We start from the raw sequence: 18,184 nt of genomic DNA, 5'->3' as shown, positions 1-18,184 counted from the left end.
CTCTACCTTACCCTATCTTAAGCACCCTATCACTATGGTCCACGGCTTCTTATTTAATGGAAGTGGACTCAATTATTTTTCACTTGCCTCCATATCTGGAGGTTGTATCAGCTATCCATCAGCTTTCAATGGCTATGTCAGCTGCAGCTCACCCCAGTTTTACCAGAGCAGGTCTTGTGATCTGATGGGGTAGGTGGCCAACCTATCCGAGTGCATTCAAGCTGACAGCTGCACTGAACATTTCTGCAACTGGCTGTTTCCAATTATTCACTGAACATTTCTGTGACTGGCTGTTTCCAATTATTCACTGGGAATCCTGTGTAGAATTGCTCAAAGCTCAACCCACAAATGTATCTAGTCTGTTACTGATGCAGTTTATGCCAGATTAAAGATCGAAGAACAAAGAACAGTACAGCACAGGAACAGGGCTACAGCCCACCAAGACTTTGTTGCCATATGATGCCTTTCTAAACAAAAAACTTTTTGCCCATCACTGTCCAATTCCCTCTATTCTCTGCCTATTCACGATACCTCTTGAACATTGCTATTGCGTCCACCTCCATCATCTCCCCTGGTTGTGCATTCTAAACACCTATTACCCTCTTTGTAAAAAAATTGCCCCTCACATCTCTTTTAAACTTATCCCATTTACTTTAAACCTCTGTTCCCGAGTAATTGACATTTCTCCTCTGGGGAAAAAGCATTCTACCCATGCTACTCGTAATTTTGTACAAAAACAAAATTGCTGGAAAAGCTCAGCAGGCCTGGCAGCATCTGTGGAGGAGAAAACAGAGTTAATGTTTCGGGTCTGGTGACCCTTCCTCAGAACATAATTTTGCAAACTTCTATTGGGTCGACTCCCAGCTTTCAATGTCCAAGTGAAAACTATAAGACCAGAAGACCATAAGACATAGGAGTGGAAGTAAGGCCATTCAGCCCATTGAGTCCACTCCGCCATTTAATCATGGCTGATGGGCATTTCAACTCCACTTCCCTGCACTCTCGCTGTAGCCCTTGATTCCTTGTGAGATCAAGAATTTATCAATCTCTGCCTTGAAGACATTTAACTCCTGTGCTCCATGGCAATGAATTCCAAAGGCCCACCACTCTCTGGCTGAAAAAATGTCTCATTTCCATTTTAAATTTACCCCTTCTAATTCTAAGGCCGTGCCCACGGGTCCTAGTCTCCCTACCTAACGGAAACAACTTTCCAGCGTCCACCCCTTCTAAACCATACATTATCTTGTAAGTTTCTATTAGATCTCCCCTCAACCTTCTAACCTCTAATGAATACAATCCCAGGATCCTCAGCCATTCACCATACGTTAAACCTACATTCCAAGGATCATCCGTGTGAATCTCCGCTGGACACGCTTCAGTGCCAGTATGTCCTTCCTGAGATGTGGGGTTCAAAATTGGACACAGTATTCTAAATGGGGCCTAACTAGAGCTTTATAAAGCCTCAGGAGCACATCGCTGCTTTTATATTTCAACCCTCTTGAGATAAACGACAACATTACATTCGCCTTCTTAATCACAGACTCTACCTGCAGTTAACTTTTAGAGAATCCTGGAACAACAGTCCCAGATCCCTTTGTACTTCTGCTTTACGAATTTTCTCACCGTCCATGCCTGTATTCTTTTTTCCAAAGTTGGTCCAATTTCTCCTTATAGCAAATACCCTCCAAACTAGGCATCATCCTGGTAAACCATTTCTATAACCTCTCCAAAGACTACCCATCCTTCATGGAGCATGGCAACCAGAATTGTGCACAATAATCCAAGTGTGGTCTAACTAAAGTTTTATTCAGCTGCAACGTGACTTGCCAATTTTTATGAAGCAAGCATATTTAAATGTCTTCTTGACCACCTTATCCACTTGCGTTGTCACTTTCAGAAAACTGCGGACCTATACATGTAGATGCTGTGTATGTTGATGCTGGTAAGGGGCCTACCATTTGCTGTATACTTCCATCCTGCATTAGATCTTCTAAAATGCATCACCACGCAGCTGTCTGGATTAAACTTCATCTGCCATTTCTCTGACCAAGTTTCCAGCCTATCTGTATCTTGTTGTATCCTGTGAAAATCCTAATTACCCACAGCTCCCCCAATCTTTAGATCATCTGCAAACTTACTAATCAGACCACTGACCTTCTCCTCCAGGTCGTTTATATATTACATACAACAGGAGTCCTAGTACTGATCCCTGCAGAACACTACTGATCTGATCTCCAATCTGAAAAACATCCTTCCACCACTACTCTCTGTCTTCTAATGATGAAGCCAGTTTCGTATCCATCTTACCAGTTCAGCACAGATCCCTTGTGACTTCACCCTCTGTATTAGCCCGACATGAGGGACCTTGTCAAAGGCCTTGCTAAAGTCCATATTGACAACATCTACTGCCCTTCCCTCATCGATCATCTTTGTCACTTCCACAAAAAACTCAATCAAGTTTGTATGGCATGGCCTTTCCCACTCAAAGCCACGTTGCCTATCACTAATAAGTCTATATTCTTCCAAATGTGAGTAAGTCATATCCCTAAGAACTGTCTCCAATAATTTCCATACCACTGATGTAAGGCTCACTGGCCTATAATTTTCTAGATTATCTCTGTTGCCCTTCTTAAACAAAGACACAACATTAGCTATTGTCCAGTCCTCTGGAACCTCCTCTGTGATTAAAGGGAATACAAAGATTTCATACAAGGTCATGGCAATTTCCTCACCTGCATCCCTCAGCCTTCTGAGATAGATCCCTTCAGATCTTAGGGACTTGTCAACCTTAAAGCTTTTCAAAACACCCAGCAATTCTCCTTTTCTATATTGACATGTCCTAGAATATCAACATACCCCTTCCAAGACTCACTATCCAACATATTCTTCTCCTTTGTGAATACCGATGTAAAGTTTTAGTTAAGAAACATAGAAACATAGAAGATAGGAGCAACAGGAGGCCATTCAGCCCTTCAAGCCTGCTCTGCCATTCTGCACAATCATGGCTGATCATCCAACTCATTAGCCTAATCCTGTTTTCTCCCCATAACCCTTGATCCCATTTGCCCCAAGTGCTATATCTAGTCACTTCTTCAATACATTCAGAGATAGTAGGAACTGCCGATGCTGGAGTCTGAGATAACAAGGCATAGAGCTGGATGAACACAGCAGGCCAGGCAGCATCAGAGGAGCAGGAAAGCTGACATTTCGGGTCAGATCCAAAACATCAGCTTTCTTGCTCCTCTGATGCTGCCTGGTCTGCTGTGTTCGTCCAGTTCCACACATTGTTATCTTGAATACATTCAATGTTTTGGCATCACCTACTTCCTGTGGCAATGAATTCCCCTGACTCATCATCATTCTTTGGGTGAAGAAATGTCTCCTCATTTCTGTCCTAAATCATCTATCCCGAATGCTCATACTGTGACCCCCTGGTTCTGGACATACCCACCATCCGGAACACCCTGTCCAGTCTTACTAGAATTTTAAAAGTCTCTATGAGATTCCCCCTCATTTGTCTGAACTCCAGTGAAAACAATCCCAAACCTGGTCAATCTAGAAATGTTTTGCAGGATACTTTTCATTCAATAACAGTGTGTGGGTGCCACTGGTTAGGTCAGCATTTATTGCCAAGCCCTAATTCCCCAGAAGGCAGCTAAGAGTTAATCATGTTGTTGCAGATCTGGAGTCATTAGTTTTGTTTCATTTGAAGGAGACTAATGACTGTTTAATGTATTACATGAGCATATTTCAAAACTTTCTTGACGGACTGGCCATGCTAAATTGCCTGTAGTGTTCAGGGTGTGTGGGTTATAGGGGGATAGGTCTGGGTGGGATGCTCCAAAGGGGCGGTGTGGACTTGTTGGGCCAAAGGGCCTGTTTTCACACTGTAGGGAATCAAATCTAATCTAATGATTCAGCTATCCATTCCCTTTAAATACCGACTTATCTGCTGGGCATTTCAGCATTTAGCAGTATTTATTGTTCTAAACGTCATTAAATAGAAGCCTAGACCTTCCAACCTCTCGTCAAAAGACAACCCACACCACACAAATTCCACACAGTAGATTAGTAAACTTTCTCTAAATTGCTCAGAACTCATTTAGCCCCTTCCTTAAATAAGGAGACCAGTACAGTACCCAGAGATAATGGGAACTGCAGATGCTGGAGATTCCAAGATAATAAAATGTGAGGCTGGATGAACACAGCAGGCCAAGCAGCATCTCAGGAGCACAAAAGCTGACGTTTCGGGCCTAGACCCTTCATCAGAGAGGGGGATGGGGGGAGGGAACTGGAATTTCCCTCCCCCCATCCCCCTCTCTGATGAAGGGTCTAGGCCCGAAACGTCAGCTTTTGTGCTCCTGAGATGCTGCTTGGCCTGCTGTGTTCATCCAGCCTCACATTTTATTATCTCAGTACAGTACCCAGTAGTCCAATTATGATATCATCAATGCCCTTTTTATTGAAACATAAGCTTCCTACCTTTGCATTCAATTCCCCTTTTAATAAATGATTACATTCTATTTGTGTTCATAATTACTGCAGACTAACCTTTTACAATTCCTGCACCGGGGCAGCCAGATCATTATACGTCTCAGAATTCTGCAATCAATCACCATTTAGACATTACGCTTTCCTTGCAGAAAAAAAATTTCACACTTTGCTACATTATATTCCATTTGCCAGGTCTTTACCCACTTTTTAACCCTTTCGAGCTTCCTTATATCCTGTTCACAACTTGTTTACCCATATTTTTGTCATCAGCAAATTTAGCTAACATACCTGTGGCCCTTTTATCCAAATCATTATTATGAATTGTAAATGGTTAATGGCACTGCACTGATGCTCTATGATGCACCACTTGTTTTATCTTGCCAACCAAAAAAATGATTAATTTATGATTGTTCTAAGTTTCCTCTTAGCTAGTCTTCTATCCTTGCCAATATGCTATCCCTTCACCACCAGCTTCTACTTTCTGCAATAATCTATGATTTAGCACATTATTAATCACAGCTCGTCTGATCGGCTAGCAGATAACTGTCTGATTGGTGGTGATAGCATCAGGTCTGTTGGAGAGAAACAGTACAGGATGCTCATCAGTTCTCCCATTGTTCCAAATTCATCCAAAGTTGATAGACCCATGAATTTCCATTCTCTTGATCTCGTGACATTACTCTTGCAGAGTATTATGTGGAATCTCTGGCTAAAGGGTTTTTGAACCATTCCTGTGATTTCTCCAAGGATTCAATTAATTTTCCACTGAGAAAGATAATACTGAGACAACTTTTCAACATGTTCACAACCTCCTGAGGGTATTTCAAGGAAGACCAAGTAGTAAATTTCTGAATGATTCTCTAAAATGAAATGTTCTTTATAATGTTGCCAATCTTTTGGGAAGGGTTGCAGAACCCCCAGATAAAGAGGTAAAAAGTTTATTAATCCATTTATCCTTGAATCGTATGTCAAATGTATAGAATGGATTCAGGAAAAGTATAATGAGAAGCATTTACACTTATACTGTGAAGAGAGAATAAAGTGTGGCAGGAAAAATGACTAAAATGTATTTGATAAGAGTAAGAAAGCATGATGGATTGTAAAATCAATATGAATAATTGATAGATTAACAAAATAACAAGCCGTATTAACAACTAGGCAGAAACAAGAGGCATCAATTGTCAAATCTCAAATACACTTTCATTGTCGGTGAAAAGATAACTCATTGAAATAATTAGCTTTAGTAATCTTTAATCTCTGTTAAGCTAGGTTGAAAAGGTTGTTCAAAATGAGGATTGACAGTAATTACAAAACATATTGTAATCCCCAGTAAGTACGAATAAACATTGCCAATCCAAGTATATTATACTGTCGGCACTCCTGCATTCTTTCTTTGTTATGTACTCCTTTACCTATTTACGGGAGCAATACATGCTTTGTTTTAATGAAATGAAAGAGATTGGTTGGAACTCTGATGAAAACAAGGCATACCTAATTGGCTGCATTATTTTACGTCATTTAGACTGGGATTCAAAACAAATACATGATGAGTCTCAAGTTAGATCAAGGAGCATGTCCCTGTAATTCAACACATGCACTGGATCTACGGGATTTTTTGAGAAGTCACAATGAGGGATCGATGAAAACAAAGAACTGAGTCAGAGCAACACATCAGACTACACCATCAAGAGGCCAGAAACAGTCTTAAAATGCAATTACATTCTTTGGCTTAGGTAATCATTTGGCTGCAGTGAGGATGCGTAGACATCTGTGAAATGTGATAAGTCCAGTATCATTGTGACTCAATTTGACTTGAGCTAAATATTGAATAATTGAAATGAAGCTGTCATTTACTTCCAGTTTTAAAAAATTCTGTAGTCATTATAATAGTCATAATATTTATATAAAATGGCTTTGGAAATGAAAGTTGGAAAATTGTGTTTATTTTGACTTGACTTGTGAGCAGGCAGGGCTATTTCAAGAATACTTTCAACTAATGACAAGCATTTTAGAAAGTGACAATGGAGTCCCAGAATTAGGAACTATATTTATAACATTAGTATAGTGTGGAAGATGGATCTAAAAAAAAATCATTTGACATTCGTTGCACTCCTTGAGCTTACCCAAAGCTAAATTAAAAGTATAGAGGAATTTTTGATCTTTAATTTTATTTTAAATATATCATTATTTTGGTGAAATAGCCAAATCTGTCCCGTGTAGAAATGAAAACAATGAGTTTCCTCAATGAGTCTCTTGCTAGAGTTCAAATAGTGATCATACAGATCAATAGCTTCCTAAAATGAAACATGAATAATTTTGTCTTTGCCTTTTATAGGCATGGTGACTCAGTGCTTAACACTGTTGCTTTGCTGTGCCAGGGACCCAGGTTCAATTCTACCCTTGGACAACTGTCTGTGTGGGTTTCCTTTCATGGTACAAAGATGTGTATGTTGGGTGGATTGGCCATGCTAAATTGTCCATTTTATCCAAGGATGTGTAGCTTACATGGATTAGCCATGGGGAATGCAGGGATAGGGTATGGGGTGGGTCTAGGTGGGGTGTTCCTCAGAAGGTTGGTGTGGATTTGATGGGCTGAATGGCCTGTTTCCACACTATATGGATACTGTGATTGGAACTCATGAATGTTGTGTATATGAATTGAGGATCTTTGTGCAATGAATGAGTGACTACAGTATTTATATAATCAAAGAAATGGTCATACTAAAATAAACTAAATCTTCCTTTCCACAGGATCAACATCTATTTTAAAACACAAGAGGACTTCCTGGTTCAAGATTACTGCAAACTCCTCTCCAATAAACTGTCTGTTTACTATTTCAAAATTACGCTAAGAAAAGGAAAATGAATTCAACCCAAATTCAGAATAAGGTTGATACAGAATACTGCTTTGAATTTGTCAACACTTCATGTTGCAAAAACAGCCAGTCAACAGCTGTACATGTAGCATTATATATGATCTTTGTAATTATTGTGTTGATTACAATTATAGGCAACTTACTGGTGATTATTTCAACCTTACATTTTAGAAAACTACAGGCAGCCACCAAATTTCTTGTTCTTTCTCTTGCTGTAACTGATTTTCTAGTGGGGCTGGTGGTTTTGCCTTACAGTTTGATTAGGTCTGTTGATACATGCTGGTATTTTGGAAGTATATTTTGTAAAATCCATTCAGGCCTGGACATGGTGCTGACAATAACATCCTCCCACCCCAAGCCACATCTCCATTTCCTACCTACTAACCTCATCCCACCTCCTTGACCTGTCCGTCTTCCCTGGACTGACCTATCCCCTCCCTACCTCCCCACCTATACTGTCCTCTCCACCTATCTTCTTTTCTCACAAAATAAACCATTCTCTCCATCTTCGGTCCGCCTCCCCCTCTCTCCCTATTTATTCCAGAACCCTCACCCCATCCCACTCTCTGATGAAGGGTCTAGGCTCTAAACGTCAGCTTTTGTGCTCCTGAGATGCTGTTTGTCCTGCTGTGTTCATCCAGCTTCACAATTTATTATCTATTTATCACATGTGTTTTATTGCCATTGACCGTTACTATGCTGTGTGCAAACCTTTACTCTATCTGACAAAAATCACTCTGCCTTGGTTTATTTGTTACATTTAGTTGGGTGTTTTCTATAGTTTATGGGTTTGTTTTAATTTTCTCAGATGCTAATATATATGGAATTGAAGATTATACCAGTGCTATTTCTTGCCATGGCAGTTGTGTGCTCATCTTTAATAAGCTATGGGGCTATCTGGATCCACTGATAGCATTTTTTGTACCAGTTTCAGTTATTGCACATATATACCTCAAAATATATTTTGTAGCAAGGAAGCATTCTTGAGCAATTGGAAATATAACACAGATTGAATTCAAAACATAAAAATAATACAGGAGGTTTCCAAAAAAAAAGAATTTAAGGCTGCTGTAAAGCTGGGGGTTGTAATAGGAATCTTCATTATCTGCTGGGTTGCCATTTTTCATAATTACCATAGTTGATCCTTATATTGGTTTCTCCACACCTCCTGCATTGTTTGAAGTGTTTGTGTGGCTTGGTTATTTTAATTCCACTTGCAATCCAATGTTATGTGGCTTTTTTTTAAATCCCTGGTTTTGTAAAGCATTAAAAATGATCATTTCTTGCACGATATTTGATGAACACTCTCCAATGATGAATGAGTACCTGGAATGACAATATTTTTCAAAACAAGAATGGTTTATTTTGTGATACCAGTGAGCTATATGTGCTGGGATTTCTTTTCATTTAGTGGCCTGAGTATTTTATATTTTGTTAAATCCTAGTTCATCATTCTTAGGATACTGTATTTAAAAGGTCTAATTGTCAATCTGCAATTGTTAGAATTAGTCTGTTCAAATTTATGCATGTAATAAACTTTGATGATTTGGTAAAAGTACATTGGCAGCCACAAGTGAATATGTTCAATGACTGACCACCATAGCAATCAATTTCTACATTTAAAACCTATGATCGATTATACCAGGCTTCACTTTGGAATCTGGCTTGCTCAAAATTACCATCAGTTGGGAACATACATTGCTATGAGTTAGCATCAGGATAACTGGAGCCGAACACTGAAAAATCAGTTTTTTAAAGGGTCAATAGTCTATATCTCATTGAAGCAGTTTATCTCATGATGTCAGCTAACTCTTACAGGTACTGAAATAAAGCAAAGAGCTGCAGATGTTGGAAATATAAAGTATTCTAAAGAAGGGTCACTGAAATTGAAAGTTAACTCTGATTTCGCCTTGATTTAACCAAAACTGGAGAGTTTTTCCAGAAATTTCCATTTTCTTTACAGATACTCTCAGCTCAGTTGGCTGAATGGCTCGTTTATCATATGGACTGGTGGCAACAGCACAGGTTCAATTTCTGCAGCAGCAGATGTCACTACAAAGTCCCCACCTTCTAAACCTCATCCCTCTGCCTGAGGCATGATGGCCCTTGGGTTAAACCATCATCTGTCATCTCTCTCTAATGACACTGCAGCCTTATGCAACAATGGTGATATTAGCCTGTCTTATAGAACAGTAGCTGGAGTTCTTCTGAAGAAGATTGAATGATTTCTAAGTGCGAAGTATTGAGATTTGATTTCTGTGAAGCTGTCCCCTTATAACCAATGGTAAAATTAAGTGGATTTGTAGACTTGGGTCACGTTTCCACCTCAAGAAAATTGGGATTTGGCTTTGGCACGGTCATTTCCTAATCAAAGCGAAATCAGGTGTGAAGTATATTGGAACTAGAAATTCAACAATTTGACACCGAAGGAAGTTTGGGAATTGCATTAAAGTTTATGGACAAAATTTTTAAAAAACTGATCTATTACATCTGTATGCAGCATAGTAGGACTTTGATAAGAAAGCTGGATGGTTATTATATTGAGAAATACACAATTGACAGGTTTTATAGAAGATTGCAAAAATTATATTTGAAGATTTCTAATTTAATATTTTCCTTCAAACAGTTAGATTTTGCTAATATGTTAAACATGGATAAATTCCCAATATTAATTGGACTCATATTTTAAAAAAAGAATATGCTACTGAAAAGAAACAGACGCGTTAAAAAAACCCCGGAGAAAATATTGATTTCCAGCCATTTTCGAGGTACCAATGACACAAGGATTCAATAATAGCAATGTTTCCAGATGATCCAGATATGCTAGCATTAATATTAGGGAAGATTCATAACCAAGTGAGATAGAGACACCTTTGACAGCTATGTAGACCACACACATTGAGGAAATGTGACAGAAGAACAAATGCTGGGAATTGCTAGGGAACAAGTATTTCAAATTTCACTTGAAATATCACTATGAAACACATTGTCCTATTCAAAATAACAAGACTTTCAAAATGAACTATGACTCAGAGGGTCTGTGAGGAGAAAGTGACAGTACTTGTCAGGCAGAAGGAATCAAATTAGTTGCAAGTTGTTTCAGCCCAGTAATGTATGTCCTGTTCGCAATCTCAACTGGCTGTGCAAGAGTTTGACAGTAAATGCATGCCCACAGAGTATGGAAGGGATTAGTTAAAATGTTATGTGGGTTTCTAAACAATATTGATCACAGTAAGATTAAGGAAATTGAAAATTCTATTTGTTTCTAATTCAGGGATGACAACACACTACAGTTACTAAAAAGAATAATGAACCCCAGTAACATGGCTGAAGTAAATCACCTTATCAGCAAAGATGTAAAATCAAGTTACTTATGAGTTACTGTTGAGCAGGCCATCTCATGTTGAGAAATAAAATTTAATCCAGGGGACACGGTACATTACAAAAGCGAAGAGCAGCAAAAATGAAAGCATTCTGGTAAGACTAAAAGCAATGATGGAGAAATAGTAATACCACAATGTGGAAATCAAATACCAAACACGATGCATTTGTTGGGGTTAATTGTAAGTGTTTATAAATTTACAGAATCTGAACAAGTTAGTGCAATTGGTATAGTAGCCTGCACTGTTCATACACATATATTGGAAAATATTAAAGAGTAGGTTGTGGCAGATGAGCAGAACATGGTAAAAGTGATGCTGAAACAAAGTATAAAATTATCTCAGGGGACAACAACTAAAAATTAATACCAGAGAAAGAGGATCCAGTATGCAAAGTGAAAACCGACAAATTAAAATTATATTGAGTCCGATATGACACTTCTTCAGGACTGAAACAGGTTGGAAAATTAAGTTTCTTATGTTATTACCATAGATGGAGAAGGAGAGTAGAATAGATGGCAAGGGTGCCTAAGACAAAAGTCAAACAGAGGTCTTTTGCTCTGAGCATTTTCCGCATCTGTTCCACTTACTTCACTTCTGGCTTGCTCATGTCAGGTACAAGCAGCCAACACCACACAGCAAGATACAAAAAGCCTCAGCATTTGCTAGGTTGGATAACTGGATGAACCACAGTTGACGTAACAATCTTGTAAACGGAACAGTTGATAAATTCACAGCTTGAAAACTTTGAAAGTCTCCCAGAGTGTTGAATTCATTACACATGCTTTTCCCAGATTCTTCTGTTCCACTGTGAAATAAAGAAATAGCTGTTGAAAATTTACCAAGCCCAATCTAAATTCAAAGATATAGTGAAGCCCACAATCTTTCAACAAATCTGATTGAAATAAACAATTTGTCATTATGTGATCCCTTTAATGTAAATAAACATTTCAAATATTTTCTCAGAGGCAATATAAAAAGAATGAGCTCTTAAACAATAGATGACGTTGATAGTAAATTATGAAAGCTGATGATATGCACTTTTCAAGCTTTGATGCTTATTTTAGCTCCCATAACATAAATATAACATATGATTCAAATAGCGCTGAAGAATTCAATGAACATTTATTGTAACTCATGGTATTTATAAATGTGCATTCCAAACTCAGGTCAAGCTAAGCAATTTGTATGTAATTCAGTACTCTTCCTTCAGTGTGTCATGCTGTACAAGGACAGAGCTCAGTGAGATGGAGACTGAGAGCTTTATAATAAAATGTGAGGCTGGATGAACACAGCAGGCCAAGCAGCATCTCAGGAGCACAAAAGCTGACGTTTCGGGCCTAGACCCTTCATCAGAGAGGGGGATGGGGGGAGGGAACTGGAATAAATAGGGAGAGAGGGGGAGGCGGACCGAAGATGGAGAGTAAAGAAGATAGGTGGAGAGGGTGTAGGTGGGGAGGTAGGGAGGGGATAGGTCAGTCCAGGGAAGACGGACAGGTCAAGGAGGTGGGATGAGGTTAGTAGGTAGCTGGGGGTGCGGCTTGGGGTGGGAGGAAGGGATGGGTGAGAGGAAGAACCGGTTAGGGAGGCAGAGACAGGTTGGACTGGTTTTGGGATGCAGTGGGTGGGGGGGAAGAGCTGGGCTGGTTGTGTGGTGCAGTGGGGGGAGGGGATGAACTGGGCTGGTTTAGGGATGCAGTGGGGGAAGGGGAGATTTTGAAACTGGTGAAGTCCACATTGATCCCATATGGCTGCAGGGTTCCCAGGCGGAATATGAGTTGCTGTTCCTGCAACCTTCGGGTGGCATCATTGTGGCAGTGCAGGAGGCCCATGATGGACATGTCATCAAGAGAATGGGAGGGGGAGTGGAAATGGTTTGCGACTGGGAGGTGCAGTTGTTTGTTGCGAACTGAGCGGAGGTGTTCTGCAAAGCGGTCCCCAAGCCTCCGCTTGGTTTCCCCAATGTAGAGGAAGCCGCACCGGGTACAGTGGATGCAGTATACCACATTGGCAGATGTGCAGGTGAACCTCTGCTTAATGTGGAATGTCATCTTGGGGCCTGGGATGGGGGTGAGGGAGGAGGTGTGGGGACAAGTGTAGCATTTCCTGCGGTTGCAGGGGAAGGTGCCGGGTGTGGTGGGGTTGGAGGGCAGTGTGGAGCGAACAAGGGAGTCACGGAGAGAGTGGTCTCTCCGGAAAGCAGACAGGGGAGGGGATGGAAAAATGTCTTGGGTGGTGGGGTCGGATTGTAAATGGCGGAAGTGTCGGAGGATAATGCGTTGTATCCGGAGGTTGGTTGGGTGGTGTGTGAGAATGAGGGGGATCCTCTTGGGGCGGTTGTGGCGGGGGCGGGGTGTGAGGGATGTGTCACGGGAAATGCGGGAGACACGGTCAAGGGCGTTCTCAATCACCGTGGGGGGAAAGTTGCGGTCCTTAAAGAACTTGGACATCTGGGATGTGCGGGAGTGGAATGTCTTATCGTGGGAGCAGATGCGGCGGAGGCGGAGGAATTGGGAATAGGGGATGGAATTTTTGCAGGAGGGTGGGTGGGAGGAGGTGTATTCTAGGTAGCTGTGGGAGTCGGTGGGCTTGAAATGGACATCAGTTACAAGCTGGTTGCCTGAGATGGAGACTGAGAGGTCCAGGAAGGTGAGGGATGTGCTGGAGATGGCCCAGGTGAACTGAAGGTTGGGGTGGAAGGTGTTGGTGAAGTGGATGAACTGTTCGAGCTCCTCTGGGGAGCAAGAGGCGGCGCCGATACAGTCATCAATGTACCGGAGGAAGAGGTGGGGTTTGGGGCCTGTGTAGGTGCGGAAGATGGACTGTTCCACGTAACCTACAAAGAGGCAGGCATAGCTGGGGCCCATGCGGGTGCCCATGGCCACCCCCTTAGTCTGTAGGAAGTGGGAGGAGTCAAAAGAGAAGTTGTTGAGTGTGAGGACGAGTTCCGCAAGGCGGATGAGAGTGTCGGTGGAGGGGGCCTGGTCGGGCCTCCTCCCACCCACCCTCCTGCACACCTCCTCCCACCCACCCTCCTGCAAAAATTCCATCCCCTATTCCCAATTCCTCCGCCTCCGCCGCATCTGCTCCCACGATAAGACATTCCACTCCCGCACATCCCAGATGTCCAAGTTCTTTAAGGACCGCAACTTTCCCCCCACGGTGATTGAGAACGCCCTTGACCGCGTCTCCCGCATTTCCCGCGACACATCCCTCACACCCCGCCCCCGCCACAACCGCCCCAAGAGGATCCCCCTCGTTCTCACACACCACCCTACCAACCTCCGGATACAACGCATTATCCTCCGACACTTCCACCATTTACAATCCGACCCCACCACCCAAGACATTTTTCCATCCCCTCCCCTGTCTGCTTTCCGGAGAGACCACTCTCTCCGTGACTCCCTTGTTCGCTCCACACTGCCCTCCAACCCCACCACACCCGGCACCTTCCCCTGCAACCGCAGGAAATGCTACACTTGTCCCCACACCTCCTCCCTCACCCCCATCCCAGGCCCCAAGATGACATTCCACATTAAGCAGAGGTTCACCTGCACATCTGCCAATGTGGTATACTGCATCCACTGTACCCGGTGCGGCTTCCTCTACATTGGGGAAACCAAGCGGAGGCTTGGGGACCGCTTTGCAGAACACCTCCGCTCAGTTCGCAACAAACAACTGCACCTCCCAGTCGCAAACCAATTCCACTCCCCCTCCCATTCTCTTGATGACATGTCCATCATGGGCCTCCTGCACTGCCACAATGATGCCACCCGAAGGTTGCAGGAACAGCAACTCATATTCCGCCTGGGAACCCTGCAGCCATATGGTATCAATGTGGACTTCACCAGTTTCAAAATCTCCCCTTCCCCCACTGCATCCCTAAACCAGCCCAGTTCATCCCCTCCCCCCACTGCACCACACAACCAGCCCAGCTCTTCCCCCCCACCCACTGCATCCCAAAACCAGTCCAACCTGTCTCTGCCTCCCTAACCGGTTCTTCCTCTCACCCATCCCTTCCTCCCACCCCAAGCCGCACCCCCAGCTACCTACTAACCTCATCCCACCTCCTTGACCTGTCCGTCTTCCCTGGACTGATCTATCCCCTCCCTACCTCCCCACCTACACCCTCTCCACCTATCTTCTTTACTCTCCATCTTCGGTCCGCCTCCCCCTCTCTCCCTATTTATTCCAGTTCCCTCCCCCCATCCCCCTCTCTGATGAAGGGTCTAGGCCCAAAACGTCAGCTTTTGTGCTCCTGAGATGCTGCTTGGCCTGCTGTGTTCATCCAGCCTCACATTTTATTATCTTGGAATCTCCAGCATCTGCAGTTCCCATTATCACTGAGAGCTTTATGTTTTGCTGTCACATGCCAAGACACAGAGATGACATCGTGAACATGTTTGTTAAAGTTATATGACATTTCTGCTGCAAGACATAACACAACAATACAGGTTTAAAACTATTAATCAAACCAAACATTTTGAAAGGCATTTGAAAAAATACCTAAGCTAGGTTATAGGATAATAAAATGTGAGGCTGGATGAACACAGCAGGCCAAGCAGCATCTCAGGAGCACAAAAGCTGACGTTTCGGGCCTAGACCCTTCATCAGAGAGGGGGATGGGGGGAGGGAACTGGAATAAATAGGGAGAGAGGGGGAGGCGGACCGAAGATGGAGAGTAAAGAAGATAGGTGGAGAGGGTGTAGGTGGGGAGGTAGGGAGGGGATAGATCAGTCCAGGGAAGACGGACAGGTCAAGGAGGTGGGATGAGGTTAGTAGGTAGCTGGGGGTGCGGCTTGGGGTGGGAGGAAGGGATGGGTGAGAGGAAGAACCGGTTAGGGAGGCAGAGACAGGTTGGACTGGTTTTGGGATGCAGTGGGTGGGGGGGAAGAGCTGGGCTGGTTGTGTGGTGCAGTGGGGGGAGGGGATGAACTGGGCTGGTTTAGGGATGCAGTGGGGGAAGGGGAGATTTTGAAACTGGTGAAGTCCACATTGATACCATATGGCTGCAGGGTTCCCAGGCGGAATATGAGTTGCTGTTCCTGCAACCTTCGGGTGGCATCATTGTGGCAGTGCAGGAGGCCCAGACGGACAGGTCAAGGAGGTGGGATGAGGTTAGTAGGTAGCTGGGGGTGCGGCTTGGGGTGGGAGGAAGGGATGGGTGAGAGGAAGAGCCGGTTAGGGAGGCAGAGACAGGTTGGACTGGTTTTGGGATGCAGTGGGTGGGGGGGAAGAGCTGGGCTGGTTGTGTGGTGCAGTGGGGGGAGGGGATGAACTGGGCTGGTTTAGGGATGCAGTAGGGGAACGGGAGATTTTGAAACTGGTGAAGTCCACATTGATACCATATGGCTGCAGGGTTCCCAGGCGGAATATGAATTGCTGTTCCTGCAAGCTTCGGGTGGCATCATTGTGGCAGTGCAGGAGGCCCAGACGGACAGGTCAAGGAGGTGGGATGAGGTTAGTAGGTAGCTGGGGGTGCGGCTTGGGGTGGGAGGAAGGGATGGGTGAGAGGAAGAGCCGGTTAGGGAGGCAGAGACAGGTTGGACTGGTTTTGGGATGCAGTGGGTAGGGGGGAAGAGCTGGGCTGGTTGTGTGGTGCAGTGGGGGGAGGGGATGAACTGGGCTGGTTTAGGAATGCAGTAGGGGAAGGGGAGATTTTGAAACTGGTGAAGTCCACATTGATACCATATGGCTGCAGGGTTCCCAGGCGGAATATGAGTTGCTGTTCCTGCAACCTTCGGGTGGCATCATTGTGGCAGTGCAGGAGGCCCAGACGGACAGGTCAAGGAGGTGGGATGAGGTTAGTAGGTAGCTGGGGGTGCGGCTTGGGGTGGGAGGAAGGGATGGGTGAGAGGAAGAGCCGGTTAGGGAGGCAGAGACAGGTTGGACTGGTTTTGGGATGCAGTGGGTGGGGGGGAAGAGCTGGGCTGGTTGTGTGGTGCAGTGGGGGGAGGGGATGAACTGGGCTGGTTTAGGGATGCAGTAGGGGAAGGGGAGATTTTGAAACTGGTGAAGTCCACATTGATACCATATGGCTGCAGGGCATCTGCAGTTCCCATTATCTCTAAGCTAGGTTATAGTTTTCTTTTGTTGAATGTAAGGAGTAATTATTTGCATTTTTAGCACTTCCATGACTATAAAGTGTCCTAAAGCACTTGACAGCTAATGTAATACTTTTGAAATACAGTCACTTTTAGAATGTAGGAAAGAAGAAACCAATTTGTGTACAGCATGTTCCCACAAATTGTAACCAGGTAAATCACCAAATGAACAAAATGGCCAAATGACCAGTTTTAGTAGTGGAGTGATAAATATTGAGATTAGGAAAATTCTGTTCCCTTTCTTCAAATAGTGGCACAGAAATCTTTACAAGAGAGCAAAGGCAGGGCCTTAGTTACTATGTCATCTGAGACATGACACATTCAACGTTGCAGCATTCTCTCAGTACTGCATTAACGTGTAAGCCAAGAGTTTGTGCTTAGATCTCTGGTGCAGAATCTAACCCAAATCACAATTTTGACTCAGAAGTAAGAAAGCTGCCACTAAATCACAATTAGTAATGTGTTAATTTAGTAAAAAGTATGTGGTATATTTTTATAAGGTTAGCTGCTATAATATTATATAAATAGGAGGTAAGGCTGTTGTGTTATAGGTCTTCAGAATTTACTTGATTTTTTATGAGGGTCCAAATGTAGTGTAATATTTAGCTGCCTGTCTGTTGGAAGTTTTGAAATACAGAGGATGTCCCAAAGTTGCTACTGTCTTTCTATATAATCCAGAATAAAAAAAACAGAAAATACACAACAGTATCTTAGAATCTGTAAAGTGGAAAATAACTGAACCTTTGCAAGAAATTAGTCACACAACTAGCCACAACCTTCTTCAAGGTAATTGGGGTAAGTCATAAATGCTGGCTGAGCTGGCATTGCTCATATCTCATAAACTATAAAGAGAAGGAAGCTTGGATTAAAATTAATACATGTAAAAATAACAAAACACAATGAAATATAAACCATAAATGTCAACTGTCCAGCTACAAGCCCCTCATCAGACCTGTGATTTGGAGAGGAATGGACAATATCAATTAGCTTATTCCCACACATTGACCAACTCCCTATACAACAGAAGACTGTCCACTATTGAGATAACAAAGTGTGGAGCTGGATGAACACAGCAGGCCAAGCAGCATCTTAGGAGCACAAAAGCTAATGTTTCGGGCCTAGAACCTTCATCAGAAAAGGGGGATGGGGAGAGGGCTCTGAAATAAATAGGAAGAGAGGGGGAGGCGGACCAAAGATGGATAGAGGAGAAGATAGGTGGAGCGAAGAGTATAGGTGGAAAGGGGATGAGGTTAGTAGGTAGGAAATGGGGGTGCAGCTTGAGGTGGGAGGAGGGAATAGATAAAAGGAAGAACAGGTTAGGGAGGCGGGG

General features: G+C 43.2%; 1 pseudogene; it reads left to right on the top strand.

Moving 5' to 3' along the window:
- The first annotated feature begins 34 nt into the window (after window positions 1-34).
- Window positions 35-8,858, top strand: LOC125452171 (trace amine-associated receptor 4-like; annotated as a pseudogene).
- Window positions 8,859-18,184: the final 9,326 nt, after the last annotated feature.

The sequence above is a fragment of the Stegostoma tigrinum genome, chromosome 4 (genome assembly GCF_030684315.1).
Source record: "Stegostoma tigrinum isolate sSteTig4 chromosome 4, sSteTig4.hap1, whole genome shotgun sequence".
In the NCBI taxonomy this organism is placed as follows: Eukaryota; Metazoa; Chordata; class Chondrichthyes; order Orectolobiformes; family Stegostomatidae; genus Stegostoma; species Stegostoma tigrinum.
Note: the sequence above shows the minus strand (reverse complement) of the source record. Positions and strands in the feature narration are given on the sequence as shown.